The 13,994-nt window shown below is 40.2% G+C and overlaps 1 protein-coding gene across 1 annotated transcript in view; it reads right to left on the bottom strand.

Annotated features, from left to right (window-relative positions):
* The window catches only part of FANCC (Fanconi anemia complementation group C), a 226,354-nt gene that overhangs the window by 163,008 nt on the left and 49,352 nt on the right, over positions 1 to 13,994 (bottom strand). The window contains exon 2 of the mRNA XM_006753678.2: positions 12,216 to 12,382. The gene's annotated coding sequence lies outside the window, so the exon portion shown is untranslated. The remainder of the gene's footprint in view (positions 1 to 12,215; positions 12,383 to 13,994) is intronic.

Below are 13,994 nucleotides of genomic sequence, written 5' to 3'. Positions count from 1 at the left end.
GCCGGTCAAGGGCATGTACCTGGGTTGCGGACACATCCCCAGTAGGAGGTGTGCAGGAGGCAGCTGATCGATGTTTCTCTCTCATCGATGTTTCTAACTGTCTATCTCTCTCCCTTCCTCTCTGTAAAAAATCAATAAAATATATTAGCAAAAAAATATAAATAAATAAATAAATAAATAAATAAAAAGATTATATAACTGCCCTGGCCAGTGTGCCTCAGTTGGTTAGAGCGTGGTCCCATACACCAAAAGGTTTCCTCTCTCTCTCTCTCTCTCTCTCTCTCTCTCTCTCTCTCTCTCTCATCTTTTCTTCTCTCCCTTCCTTCCTCCCTCCTCTCTCTCTAAATTCAATAAAAACATATCCTCAGGTAAAGATTTTTTTAAAAAAGGATTTGTACAATTTGGTTACTGTACAAAAAATTTCTAGACCAGGTGGATTAAAGTTTTAAAATGGTACTAAAATTTTAATTTTAAAATAGGTTCATGTTTAAATGGGGGGGGGGGGTTAAGAATAGAGGGAATATACGCATATTGTCAAATGGCATATAATAGCCAAAAATGATTCTTCCCCTTCTCTTATTGTCCTCCTCATCCAGTCATCACCAATACCTGTCAATTCTATCTCCCTAATTTTATTGCTCTCAACTTTATTGTGCTTCCAGAAACTGCACTTTCATCAGCACTGAGACAAGACTTCCACCAGTGAACCATAATCTTTTTCCACCAGCCAAAAGATTATGATTCACTAAAGGCTCAGATGGTGGTTAGCATTTTTTAGCAATAAAGTATTTTTAATTGCACACTTAATAGACCACAGTGTAGTGTAAACATAACTTTCATATTCACTGAGAAACCAAAAATTCGTGTAACCCGCTTTATTGCGATATTCACTTTATTGCAGTGGTCTGGAACCAAATCCACAATATTTCCGAAGTACACCTGTATGTGTGTTTTGATCTCATCCACTTCTTTTCACTTCTACTGCCTCCATCCCATCCCATCCCCATTCATGTCTTCACCTGCCCCTCTCCAATTTATTCTCAATGACAAAAACAACTCCATTAACACAACTGACAGAAACAACTTTTCCAAATGTATATCTGACCCAGCATGTTCCTGCTTAAATTCTCCCTTTCCCTCCCAATAACTTCCTTGCAAAGAAACCCTAACTCCTTGTAAAATGAAAAATCCCAGCTCCTTACCAGAGTCTCTTAGGTCCTGCAAATGCAGATCCAGCAAATGCAGACCACTCCGGTCTCCCATGTTCCTCTCCCCAGCTGAACCCGGTCCAGTCCAGGTCTCTCATCTGTTCCCCCAACAAACCAAACCACTCCCTGCTTCCAGATCTTTCTGCTGATTTCTCCACAGCTATTACATTGGTAATTAACCTGCATTCATGTATTCACTTAGTTACTGCTTCCTCAGGGGATTAGTATGTAAATTCCTGTCTCCCTAAAATTGCCATGTCTGGCAAACACTCAACAAATACTAAATGAAGAAATGAATAATTCACTGATTTTTTTCAACTATAATTCTGAGCCAAATGCCATAACAAAATGCTTTTCCAGATAAATCATTTTAATTTTTTATCTCTATAATTCTATTATCTATCCAGTGGCCATTCAATAAGTTCTTCATTTTACAGAAGCATGGAGAGATTATGTAATTGTCCAAAGGTTACATAAAAGCCCCCCAAAAAATGTAAGGTATTTTTATGTTATCTATGTTAAACTTAATTATTAATATCCCACTTTAGAATATAGCTTTTACATACACATATTTACTATGCTCTTGGGAATATATTAAATACTTTATGCATCTAATTTAATCCTCACAACAACCCTATGAAATAGATAGTTATCATTTTACAGAAGCACCGAGAGATTATGTAATTGCCCAAAGAGCACATAAAAGCCCAAAGGAAGTAACTGCTAGTAAACAGCAGAGCTACAACTGTGGAACTTGAATTCAGAGGGTCTGGCTCTAAAGTCGATGCCCTTAAATAAAGAACTAAACTGAAGAACAAATTGATAAATTTGTTATATATTTCACATGGCTGTGGGTGCAAATCAGTTCAGATATTTGGAGACACTGAATTGAAGAACTTTTTTTTCATTTTTTAAATGAACATACAATTGAATTACAACATTAGTTCCAGGTGTACAACCTAATGATTCAAAATTTGTATTTATTATGAGATCATCACCACAATAAGTCTAGCTAACATCTGTCAGCATAGTTATACAAATTTTTTTTTGTGATGAAAACTTTTAAGATCTATTCTTGAACAACTTTTCAATATATAATACAGGATTAGCTATAATCACCATGTTATATATCGCCATCACTTATTTGTTTTATAACTGGAATAAAATGAAGAGCTTTTTGATAGAAAAGAAACATTATTTTATCATAACAAAATTACAAACAACCTTTTGCTTAGCAATGGAAATATATCCGCTTTTTTTAAATGGCAACAGTTTTGGGGATCGTGCAGTGCAGGTACAGATGTTCTACGCCACAGCTAGTCTGGGGATGGCATGCTGGGGGGAGGAGTTGGGGAGGAGGAGATGGTAGTGGTCAGGAAGCGGTGGTGCCTTGGTTGTGATGGTAGCAGTGGGAGAGCTGCACGCATTTAGTGACCAGCAGCCAAGGATGTTGAACATGTTGCAATGCACTGAGACGGACAGCAGCTACAAAGAAAACTGGGATTCCCCAACAAGAAACACTGACTTGACTGGAATACTATGAATAGGCATCTGGTGTTGCGCATTCCTCCTCCCTTCTTTTGGTTTAGCTCCTTACGCTCATTTAGGAAAGTATCTCTCCTCTATTCCCCAAGTCTTGGTGGGTCTATTAATCAAGGCACCTTGTGCCATCAGCCAAGGGTGGGACGCTAATTCAGGTTAGGCAAACCAGACTCTGCTGGGAATATGGACCGTGAGTGGACAGACTGACATAGGATGGAAGTAAGTCATTCAGAGACTATTCGTCTAGATCCCTGGAGCTACCCTGTGTTATGTGCTTCTCTCTCTATTTCTATTATCTATCCAGCGGCCTTCCAATAAATCTTCTTTCACACCTTTTATTCCCTTTACATTAGCCACTGCTGATTTCTCTGATTTTTAATCAAAGAACAAAAACAACTGATACAGCCTGAAATTGATACAGTGCCTGATACAAACTGATACCAGATAGTGGGCTACAGTCAACAGACCTTTGAAGACAGGATGGAAATTTAGGACTGGTTGCTGGCCTAAGTCAGGGAAAATGGGAGTGGAACTCCTGTTCGTATTAGGGAATTGGAAACCAGAAGTCCACAGAACAAGAAGGTAATACAGATTATAAGGCATCACCTGCAGTCGGGGCCTCTGACTCATGTTCCTCCAGTAGGAATGAACAGGTGAAAGCCACTGGACTATAAAAAGAACAATGCCACACATCTGGTGATTCAGAGAACCCCACCTCCCCAACTGAGGGGCCAAAGAGCCCTCAATAATATTAGACTATCATAAACATAATCAAATGGTGACTCCAACTCAAACTGCATTTTCAGTGCGGGGCCTAACTGGAGAAAATTAATACCATCCTTGGCACCTAGAATGCAGTGATGAGCCAGTAAATGCATTTCTCCATTGTGATAAACTGAAGACATGAGAAAGTAGCTTCCTTTCACCTGCCTAAGGGGTATCAACTCAGGACACAGCACACTACAATGGTCCACCACACTGCAGCTGTCAGGCTAATAGAACAGGGAGAGTAAGGAGATACAGGAGCCTCGCATGCATTTCAGGGTGGGATATAAATCCCACAGACAGAGGGCCTCCACTTTAAGAAGCTTCTTGTGATCCAATGGTCTGTGTCAAGTCAGGATATGCCCTTAATGAGGATACACAAGAAACAAGTACCAGTGGTTGCCTCCAGTGTGGAGACGCAGGTAGCTGAATAAGGGCAGAAAAAGAACTTCGGTTTTACAGTATACTTTTTTGTAACTTTTCAATCAAATGTCATGTACATTAATTACTTACTCAAAAATAATAAACATAAAAATAAAGTAAATGATAACTGTGCCCTTTATACCTGCTAAGAGGAAAAATGCTTGGCTGATAGCTCAGGGATTCTGAAGGCAACACATATTGCACAGGTTTTAGACCTATATAAGCTTCTACCCATTTGCCTCCCAATGAGAAAATATGGGTAGGGCACAGACCAAGAGTACACTGCACTGAAGAGTGCTTCAGAGTCCACACTGAAGCACTCTTCTACGCAGCTCTTTGACCCAGCAGATCCAATCCTATATAATAAAAGGCTAATATGCAAATTCATTGGACGGCAGAACAACCAGTTGCTATGACATTCAATGCTCAACCAGAGGCAGGGCTCACAGCTGGTGAATGCAGCGGCGGCGGTGGGAGCCTCTCCCACCTCCATGGCAGCACTAAGGATGTCCAACTGCCAGCTTAGACCTGCTTCTCCTGCGGGGAGTGGGTCTAAGCCATCAGTCAGACATCCCCCGAGGGCTCACAGACTGCGAGATGGCGAATCTCATGCACTGGGCCTCTAGTACTGTTTAAAGCAGCAGTCCCCAACTGGTGGTCTGTGGACCACTGGTGGTCCGTGAGGTCTGAAAGGTTGGCGACTGCTGGTTTAAAGCACATGTGAAAGGTCCATATTCTGGGAAGAGCTATGGCAGGCCTCACTCACTGGACTGATCTTCCAAGCGACAAAGCCAGGTGTGCCCAGTAGCAATCTACCATTGTGTCCAAATTATGCCTGTTGGTCAAAATTCATGAGTGAGGTTTCTGGACACTATTTGCATAAGTCTTGCTTGCACTGTCATATAATACTTAAAAATTCCCTTTCCTTTTATTTTTCTCTGCCCTACTACTGCATAGGGAATATATTATTAGTAGACAAATTTTCTAAAGTCTGTAATTCACAGAACAAAACAGACATGGGAAGAGGAACTAACATTAGCCAAACTCCAAGACATGAAGCTAGGTACATTAACCAGGCATTACTTTGGGTTACCTCCCTTTCTTAAGAAAGAGTGAGCTAAATTATGTTAGTTGGAAATGTTTTAAAAATTCTGAATGTGGCCTTTGCCAGTTTGGCTCAGTAGATAGAGTTTCGGCCTGTAGACCAAAGGGTCCCGGGTTCCGGTCAAGGGCATGTACCTCGGTTGCAGGCTCCTCCCCAGCCCAGGCCCTGATCGGGGCTCGTGCAGGAGGCAACCAATCGAAGTGTTTCTCTTGCATCAATATTTCTGTCTTTCCGTCTCTCTTCTACTCTCCCTAAAAATCAATGAAAAAATATCCTCAGGTGAGGATTAACAACAACAAAAATTCTACGTGTGTAAAACAGTAGGTTTGAATGTTCTGAGTAACCAAAGGTAGTAGATATCAGTGGGTTTTGCCCACCCAGCACCATTTTCCTGTCCTTTTAATATATATGCACCCACGCTTGCTTTCAAGAACTGCCTTTCCATACAGTTTTAGTGTGACTACGGTGTGCCTCCTTACAGGTAAAACTAACAGCAAGGAAATACACTATTCAAAGAAAATGAAGTTTATGCCTCTTTGTCTCACACCACTCATAAGCAACAGACTTTCAGCCAACAAGGAGAGCAGCTTATAATATTCTCACTTAGAACAGGCTACGTGGTACAAGTGGAATTTAATGATCCTTTTTTTAACCCATTCAATGAGCATCTTTAAATATATTAAAAAGCAGAGAAAACAGCCAAATGAATCCCTATGTATCCATTAACCAGTTCAAATAATTACTAAAATTTTCCATATTTAAAGCAAATCAAAGACTATAACTTTATACAAAATACTTAGATTTGTATCTCTTTTTTATAAAGATTTTTTCAAAGAAGAACCTTAACTAATCTTTCCCTTTGGAACTCCAATAACTGTCTCTTCAATCCCCTGAAACTGTCCCATGAAATTATTCAGCACAAGACCTCTTCGTCAGGTTGTAGGTCTCCCAGTTTCGCAAGAAATGGCAAATGCCCTGAGGGTGAAAAGCTGCTATAGAATGTCTGCTCAGTAAGTACTAGTACTTAAGTACTTTCCCTTAGCTCCAAGGTATTACCCTTGAGTCCAGAGTACCTTTGCAATTTTCCAATATCTTCAAAATATGTTTTACCTGGCTCTTCTAGCCACTCTAAAATAGCTGAAAGTGAAAGTCTATAATAAGTTCTCATGATTAAAGAAAATTGGTAAATAATAATATGGTACAGGATATATTTAATGTAAACATACTTAAGTTAAAATTGCATCCAATATCAATTCTACTTAAGTTATTGGAGACCAACCTTTCTGCTTCAAGTTATTATATAAGGCTACATGAAATATAATGACATAACACAAAACCATCAAAGAACCAGAAAAACAATGTGGAATTATCAGAGAAAGACCTTGCATACATATGGTTGCAAAGGCCTAAGCAGGCATTTCTGATACTCAATAACTAGTTAAGAGGGAAAGCAGCTCTTTTGAAAGTCTTACTGAAGAGTAAAAATAGGATGTCAGGGCTGCCAAAGTGAGTTCCTGATAAACCATCCCACATTTAGGGTTGGGTGAACCCTGAGAGTATAGGTGACTCAGAAGTGATCCAGGCCCGATAGAGACTACAGAATAAGTATGAAACTAAAAATGAATTAAGATGATCCTGCTAGGGGCAAAAACAGAATATTGGGGACTACCTATATTACAAGAAATAGCAATCTTACTGATTGGGAATATAAGACATTTTGGGGGAAGAGGGGACTAGCAATCTGAATCTGTGCCAGAAACCTGCCTTCTAATGCACACTCTTGCTAGCGGATAATTAACTCCACTGATGCCTGTCCTGTCTCACAGAACCTGTTTCCCAGAATACTCCCGTTTTACAGAGGTCAGAAACCATGAACCATACACAAACCCCGGAGGAGGTTATCAGCACTGGCGCCAGGCCTTTAGATGTGGTCTCATGTCCCCCATACCAACACACGGGCCTTTTTGCAAAGCCCGTGAAAGGTCCGGAAGCCTGATCCATATTTGGGGGACAAAGAAACCAAAGGGTATAAAGGGAAAGCTTCCTCCATATTCACTCACTCAGGATTTGGAAACAGGCTCCCGAGTCACTGTGCTAGTACATCTGAAAATAAATGGGTTTTTCCTGAATCTCCAAGTACTCCCTGTATATTTTTCGGTCGCCTGGTAAATTCTGTAACAATACTCTGTTAACCATGATTGCCTTGTTCTGATTAAAGAAAGGACATTCTAACCTGGCTGGGAGTTGTACACCCCCAGGACCTGAGAGTCAACCATGGACCTGACAGTCAAACTTGGACCTGGGAGTCAACCTTGGAATGTGGTCCATTCTCATTCAAGAACTGCCTATTATCACGGAAAGTTTAACAACCTTATTGCCCAAACAATGGAATCCCGCCCCAACCCCTATTGCCTACTTCCCCATGCCTATAATTCCTACTTGCCCATGTAATCTTTGTCCTACCCTATATATGCAGCTGGTTTATGGTGGGTTGCAGAGCTGATTTTTGTGGATGATCTGCTGTTTGAAGATAACCTTGGGCATATTATGAATAATGCTGCTATGAACATTCTGCTCATGGTGTATAGAATATAGTGTACATAAATATTTAATAAGCTTTCAAATTAATAACAGCCCACATGCCATCAAAAGAAAGAATACGTAAAATCAGCAACTACTGCTACAGGCATAGAGCTGAATTGACCATCATAATGTTGAGAAAAAGAAACCAACCTATGAGATATGATTCATTTATAAAAAGTTCAAAAACAGGTAAAACTAAACTGCTGTGATTATCCTAAAAAAAGTCAGGAAACCTGTTACTTTAGAGCAGTGGTTCTAAACCTTCCTAATGCCGCGACCCTTTAATACAATTCCTCATGTTGTGATGACCCCCAACCATAAAATTATTTTCATTGCTACTTCATAACTGTAATTTTGCTACTGTTATGAATCATAATGTAAATATCTGATATGCAGAATGTATTTTCATTGTTACAAATTGAACATAATTAAAGCATAGTGATTAATCACAAAAACAATATGTAATTATATATGTGTTTTTCTGATGGTCTTAGGCAACCCCTGTGAAAGGGTCATTCGACCCCAAAAGGGGTCACCACCCACAGGTTGAGAACCGCTGCTTTAGAGGAAGGGAAGAAGTGCTACTGGAGGGTACGTGTGAATGGCTCTCAAGGGTGCCATATTCTATGTCTTGACCTTGACAGCAATAATCTCTGTACTAATATTTTAATAACTTATTAAAGTGTAAGTCATGTTTATGTGCTTTTCTAGATGTTACTTTCCACAATCACACATACACAAAAAAACACATTTAACTTCTAGATGTACATTAACATATAGACATTACCCCAAGTAAGGGAAAAAAGAAAAAGTGTTATAATTTATAAATGCTAATCAAAACAAAGTACTTGATGGATACAATCAAAGGATTTAAATTGTTGAAACAGTCTGTAAGTTTTCTCTATTTTTTATCTGAGATATCTGAAAATATTCAAGCCACCAGAATTGGCCAGAGATAGAGTCCCAGTGTTTGCTTCCTCTTCTTACTTCATGTCCTCGAATAATGGCTCTTTTTTTCCCATCCTGGTTGGGGGGGGGGGGGGGGGGGGAGACAATCTTTTTCTCTCCTGCCTGTGCCTCCACCATCGCTTAGCTATGTGGCTACTGCTTTGCCCAGAGAGGGCTATTGTCATGAGGAGGGAGACACAGGAGGGAGAGACATCCAATTCACCACTAGGGAGGATAAGTGGCAAGAGAATAAGATGGTCTGTGCTCCAGCAGACAAAATAAGGCAGTGCCATGCAGGTCAAATAAATAAATAAATAAAATGCACGCCTTGTAAAATGGGATGATTCTTTAGATTCATGGTGATTTCAACATTTTTCACAACTGCACTAATTTTTTTGTTAAGCAGCACACTTATTAGACAATTGAGAGCTGACTACACATCTTTTGAACGATACCAAAAGACTCTCCTACAATTCTGCTTAGTGCACATGCCTTCAAGTGGATATCTATGCCTATATTCATTTCATACGAACTGGAGAAATATTGTTTAGCATCGTTTATTTAAGGACATAAAAGATAAGGTAGATGACACATTTCCTTAAAACTCAGACTTGTGCCCTGTCTGGTTTGGCTCAGTGGATAGAGCATCGGCCTGTGGACTGAGGGGTCCCAGGTTCAATTCTGGCCAGGGGCACATACTGGGGTTGTGGGCTCAATCCTCAGTGGGGAGCGTGCAGAAGGCAGTCGATCAGTGATTCTCTCTCATCATTGATGTTTCTGTCTCCTGTTATGCCCAGATTTCAGGATCCCCAAAAGACCACCAGGGAGCCAGCCGAGTCCGATGCAAAAGCAAAGAGTCTTTATTCGAGCTAGCTTGGCTCTCCAACCACACTCACCGACGCAGCGGCAAGCAGCATAGAGAGCGCTAGCTCTGTGGGGAGAGGGGTTTTATAGGGGGGTTGAAGTAAGGGGAGGAGAGAGGACTGTGGGCCCTGCCGATTGGCCAGGCGCCAGTCGGTGTCTTATTACACAGGATGTGGTCATATCTATAGCGCGCACTTCCCTTGATTATCATTGGTTAGTTTAAAGAAATCCTAGGTGTGGCTAGCAGAGGCTTGGGCTTCCGGGAAGAAACTCCTTGCTGAGCACATGGCTAATGGCGGCTGCCCAAAAATGGAGGATCTGGGGTAAGATGGAGGGCATAGCCCTCGACCTTTCATCTCCCTCTTCCTCTTTCTTCCTCTCTGAAATCAATAAAGAAATATATTTATAAAAAACAACTCAGACTTGTTTGTTTGTTAGTCCTCACCCAAGGATATATTTTCCATTGACTTTTAGGGAAACTAGAAGAGAGGGAGGGAGAGGGAGACAAAGGAAGAGGGAGAGACAGATGTGAGAGAGACTCAGTGACTGGTTGCTTCCTGTATGCATCCCAATGTGGCAGGATAGAACCTGCAACAGAGGTACATGCCCTTGACTGGGAATTTGAGGCTGCGGCTCTTTGGTATACAGGCTGACACTCTAACCACTGATACATACCAGCCAGGGTATACTTATGAGAGAATGAGAGTAGAAAACACGAATAATATCTTTATGATTATTATAAAAATAGTGTTGCTCTTGTGGCCCTCCTGAAAGGGTCCCCACACACATTTTGAGAATGGCTATTATAGACCAGCCCTGGTATTCCCATTTGCCCTCCTACCGACTATAGGTACGGGCACTATTATGCAACTCTGGGAAATGAGAGCTAACTTTAGCTGGAGGGTTTCTGAGAGAGTCTCAATCTTAAATAAATACATGCTTTTCCATACTAGACACTGTACATTTCATGTGACACTCAGAACAGCAGTAGTCACCTTGGGACCCAGGAGTAAGTAAGCCTCCCAGGACTGATCAACCTGCCGCAAGTAGCAAAGCAGAAAGATGGACCTGGGTCCTCTCAACTAGCATAGCAGAGGCAATGAAGTAGCCAACCTTGGAATTTTCCTTTGGGCTAACCCCATCTCTCATTGGATTTTCTGTTACTTGTAGTCAAACATGTTCTAGCTGGCACATCTCAGAACCTAGTTTGCTGAACACATTCTGAAAATCACTATTATGCACAGTACCTGGCACACAGTAGGAACTCAATAAATATTTGTTGAATAAATATGTGAATAAATAAGTACACAAACCTTAGTGGATTCGGTAGATAAAATAATAAAATTCTGACTAATTCTGTGTTGCTAGACATCATGTAGTTCCCAGATTGTCAATATTTCTAACAAAGGTCATTATGAATGTCACAGCATCAAAAATGGCCACATACAGTACTTGTCAAGGGAGCCAAGAGGGTTCAAAATCGCTTTCCTTTGTTCTGCACCAACTAAAAGCCAGGGGTATGAAAGGTAAGTCTATACCAGTGATGGCGAACCTATGACACGCATGTCAGAGGTGACACGCAAACTCATTGTTTTGGTTGATTTTTCTTTGTTAAATGGCATTTAAATATATAAAATATCAAAAATATAAGTCTTTGTTTTACTATGGTTGCAAATATCAAAAAATTTCTATATGTGACACGGCAGTAGAGTTAAGTTAGGGTTTTTCAAAATGCTGACACGCCAAGCTCAAAAGGTTCGCCATCACTTGTCTATATATACTATATACAGACCACAACCTGCTCAAAGTGGTGACCTAATAAAGAGCACTACTTATTTTCCATTTCCCCTGAGCATGAATCAACTGAAGGAGCTTCTCCATGAAATAAGCACCAAACAGATTTGTGAACAGAATGCTACAAAACATGCTGTTTATGGAAGAAGAAAAAAAGACAAACCAAATACCTAGCCTTCAATTACTGTCATCAGCTAGGGGCACAATGGCCTTGTCAGAAAATATTTAAAACTTCTAGAAATATAATCAAATATATAATTAAGAAACTTATGTTCAACTATGCTTAAGCTTAACAACATTCTTCCTTACTGAGAGCCTGATGCCAGTATTTTTAAATTACTTTAATGTTTCTTTGCTTCATTATTTTAAGATTGGTCAATCTGTCCCTGTGTTTGTGGGTTTTTTTTAAAAAGTTACAATAAAATATTCTAATTTCCATAAAGTGTTTATGAAAGAAACAAATGATATTATTCCCCTTAAAACAATGACGTGTTAAGAAAATTTCCACTAGGAGGAGCTGGCTTTTTTTCTGTTGAGTCAGCAGTGTTTCACCTCTGAGACACCCTAATCAAAAACACATACCTGAAATTTGCAGATAATTTCAAACAAACCTCAATCATAAACAAAATCTGGGTCTGAGGAATCAGCAGAGGCAACTGCAACCCAGGTGCAGAGCGTACACACTCTTCAGATGGCTTTGCAAAGAATTAAGGAAATTCAATCTGTCTGGAGATTTCCTGAGCTCCCTTCTTCCACCCATGTTCCCACCGTGCGGGGGAAAGAGCTATTCTCTGGACCTGGTTTCCAAGTGGATCCTTTCAAGATAGTGCTGCCTTCAGGCTACTAAGCTAGAAACGCCACCCTTGTTCTTTCTCAGCACCTCACAGCTCTCGCTGGGACTCGAGAAACACCTGTCTCGTGCATACATTCTGTTAGAATACTGGTTATTTCTTTCCTTGCATTCTTGTCTTCAATTCACTTACCTGACAGTCAGACTGTGAACTTTTGGTGAGACCAGTTAGAAAAATGGGCTGAGGGGCACATTAGATATTAAAATACTAGAAATCTTCTTGGCTCTGTCACTGGTGACTCGGCTCCAAGTTACTTCTGCCTCTTTCCACTGTTGGTTTGTTCCACCGGTAATTTATTACTAAATAAACAAAAACAAACAAAAATCCCACTCATTTATTGGGAACTTACTTTATGACAAGAACTCTGAAAAACATTGCAAATAAAAAGATGGCAGTGTTCCTTGATCTAACACAACCTGTGGCTAATGAGGAAATCAGGGTCTATAAACAGATAAAACATAATCCTTTGTGGGAAGGGCTAGGAGAGAAGGAGCCATACAGAAACGATGCATGAGCTAAGCCAATGAAGTATGAGCAGCGATGAACCAGGAAAAACATCAAAACCAAGCCCAGGATGCTACTACACTTCATAGGAAGAGTTAAGTTACGTTTGATTCATGTTTCTCAAACTTGAAGAAAAAGATTCTTGAAGAGCAGGCAGACAGCTCTGGTTGGAGGAGGGTGGTGGTGGGGTGGTAGAGGGACTGAGCGAAAGAGAAAAAGAAAAGACAGAGAGAACTCCCGGACATGAACAACAGTGTAGTGATATGGGCAGGGGCGGGGGCTGTGCAAGAGGCACAGCGGGGATAAATGGTGATGGAAAAAATAAAGTAAGGAATGAATCTTGAGAGCTCTTAGAATCGTCTAAAATCATTATTCTATTAAATACTAACAAACATAAAACTAGCAAAATATGTATTGTACTTATAACTTATACAACTATAGATATTTTTAAATGCACAAATACCAACAACTCTACAAAATCAATAAAATTTCAATTGACAAAGTGATTTCAATGTGATCAATAATGTAGGTTACTAAGCCTCACTTAGACTAGTCAGGTGGACTTGGTACTGACTGCTACTGGCAGCTTCTGTTGTGTATGCTGGGGATAGTTCAATTCGTGAAACAGAAATGTCTCATTCAGCTCAAGCACATTATTTACATTTTTACCTCTGTTCATTTTTCAATATCTAAAAGTAGTGCTCCTTGTCACCAATACAAACACAACTGCAGACACTGACATCTTAAGACAACATTTAGTTAAAATTTGGTTGCTTGGAAACAATCGATTTTTTTTAAGTTACCACCAAAATGACAAATAAAAGGTAAAATCCTTATAGAGAACCATTGAATCCTAATAAAACCCACCTGCTTAATCCCTAATAAATCCCATCTTTTGGGGGCTGCCAGCCTCTGAAGGAGTTTAAATAACTGCATGTTATGGGTCAATGAACTCACACAGAAAAGCATTTTTGTGGTTAGCTTTTAGTACTATGTAAAACGAAATATCTCACTTTATTTCCTTTAAAACCTCAGCCCACATGACTTCCAGTTAAGATGGCACAGAAAATCACGCTGATGGATTCTCTCTACTCCAAACACACAGCAATGAAAAGAAATATAAGAAAACTAAAAGAATGCAGGCAAATTCAAAAATAATATATAAACATCTCTATGAAATAGATATGGTGCAGACACCAAGAGGTCAGTCCTCGAAGTTAAAGCCTGGAGCCTCCAACGTTCACGATCCAAAAATAGGCACCAAAACTGGAAGTCTGAGTCCTAAGGGTTTCGAGGCCAAACATAACCCACGAAGGAGAGTGCATCAATGCTTGAAGGCAGGGTCCAAGGTGATCATTGGAGGTGGGCTCCCCATTCCTGGTTTAATATGGAGCAGTGGCCCAGGGC

This window comes from Myotis davidii, unplaced genomic scaffold, assembly GCF_000327345.1.
Source record: "Myotis davidii unplaced genomic scaffold, ASM32734v1 scaffold190, whole genome shotgun sequence".
Lineage (NCBI taxonomy): Eukaryota > Metazoa > Chordata > Mammalia > Chiroptera > Vespertilionidae > Myotis > Myotis davidii.
The sequence above is the reverse complement of the archived record's forward strand: the minus strand, read 5'-3'. Positions and strand labels throughout refer to the sequence as shown.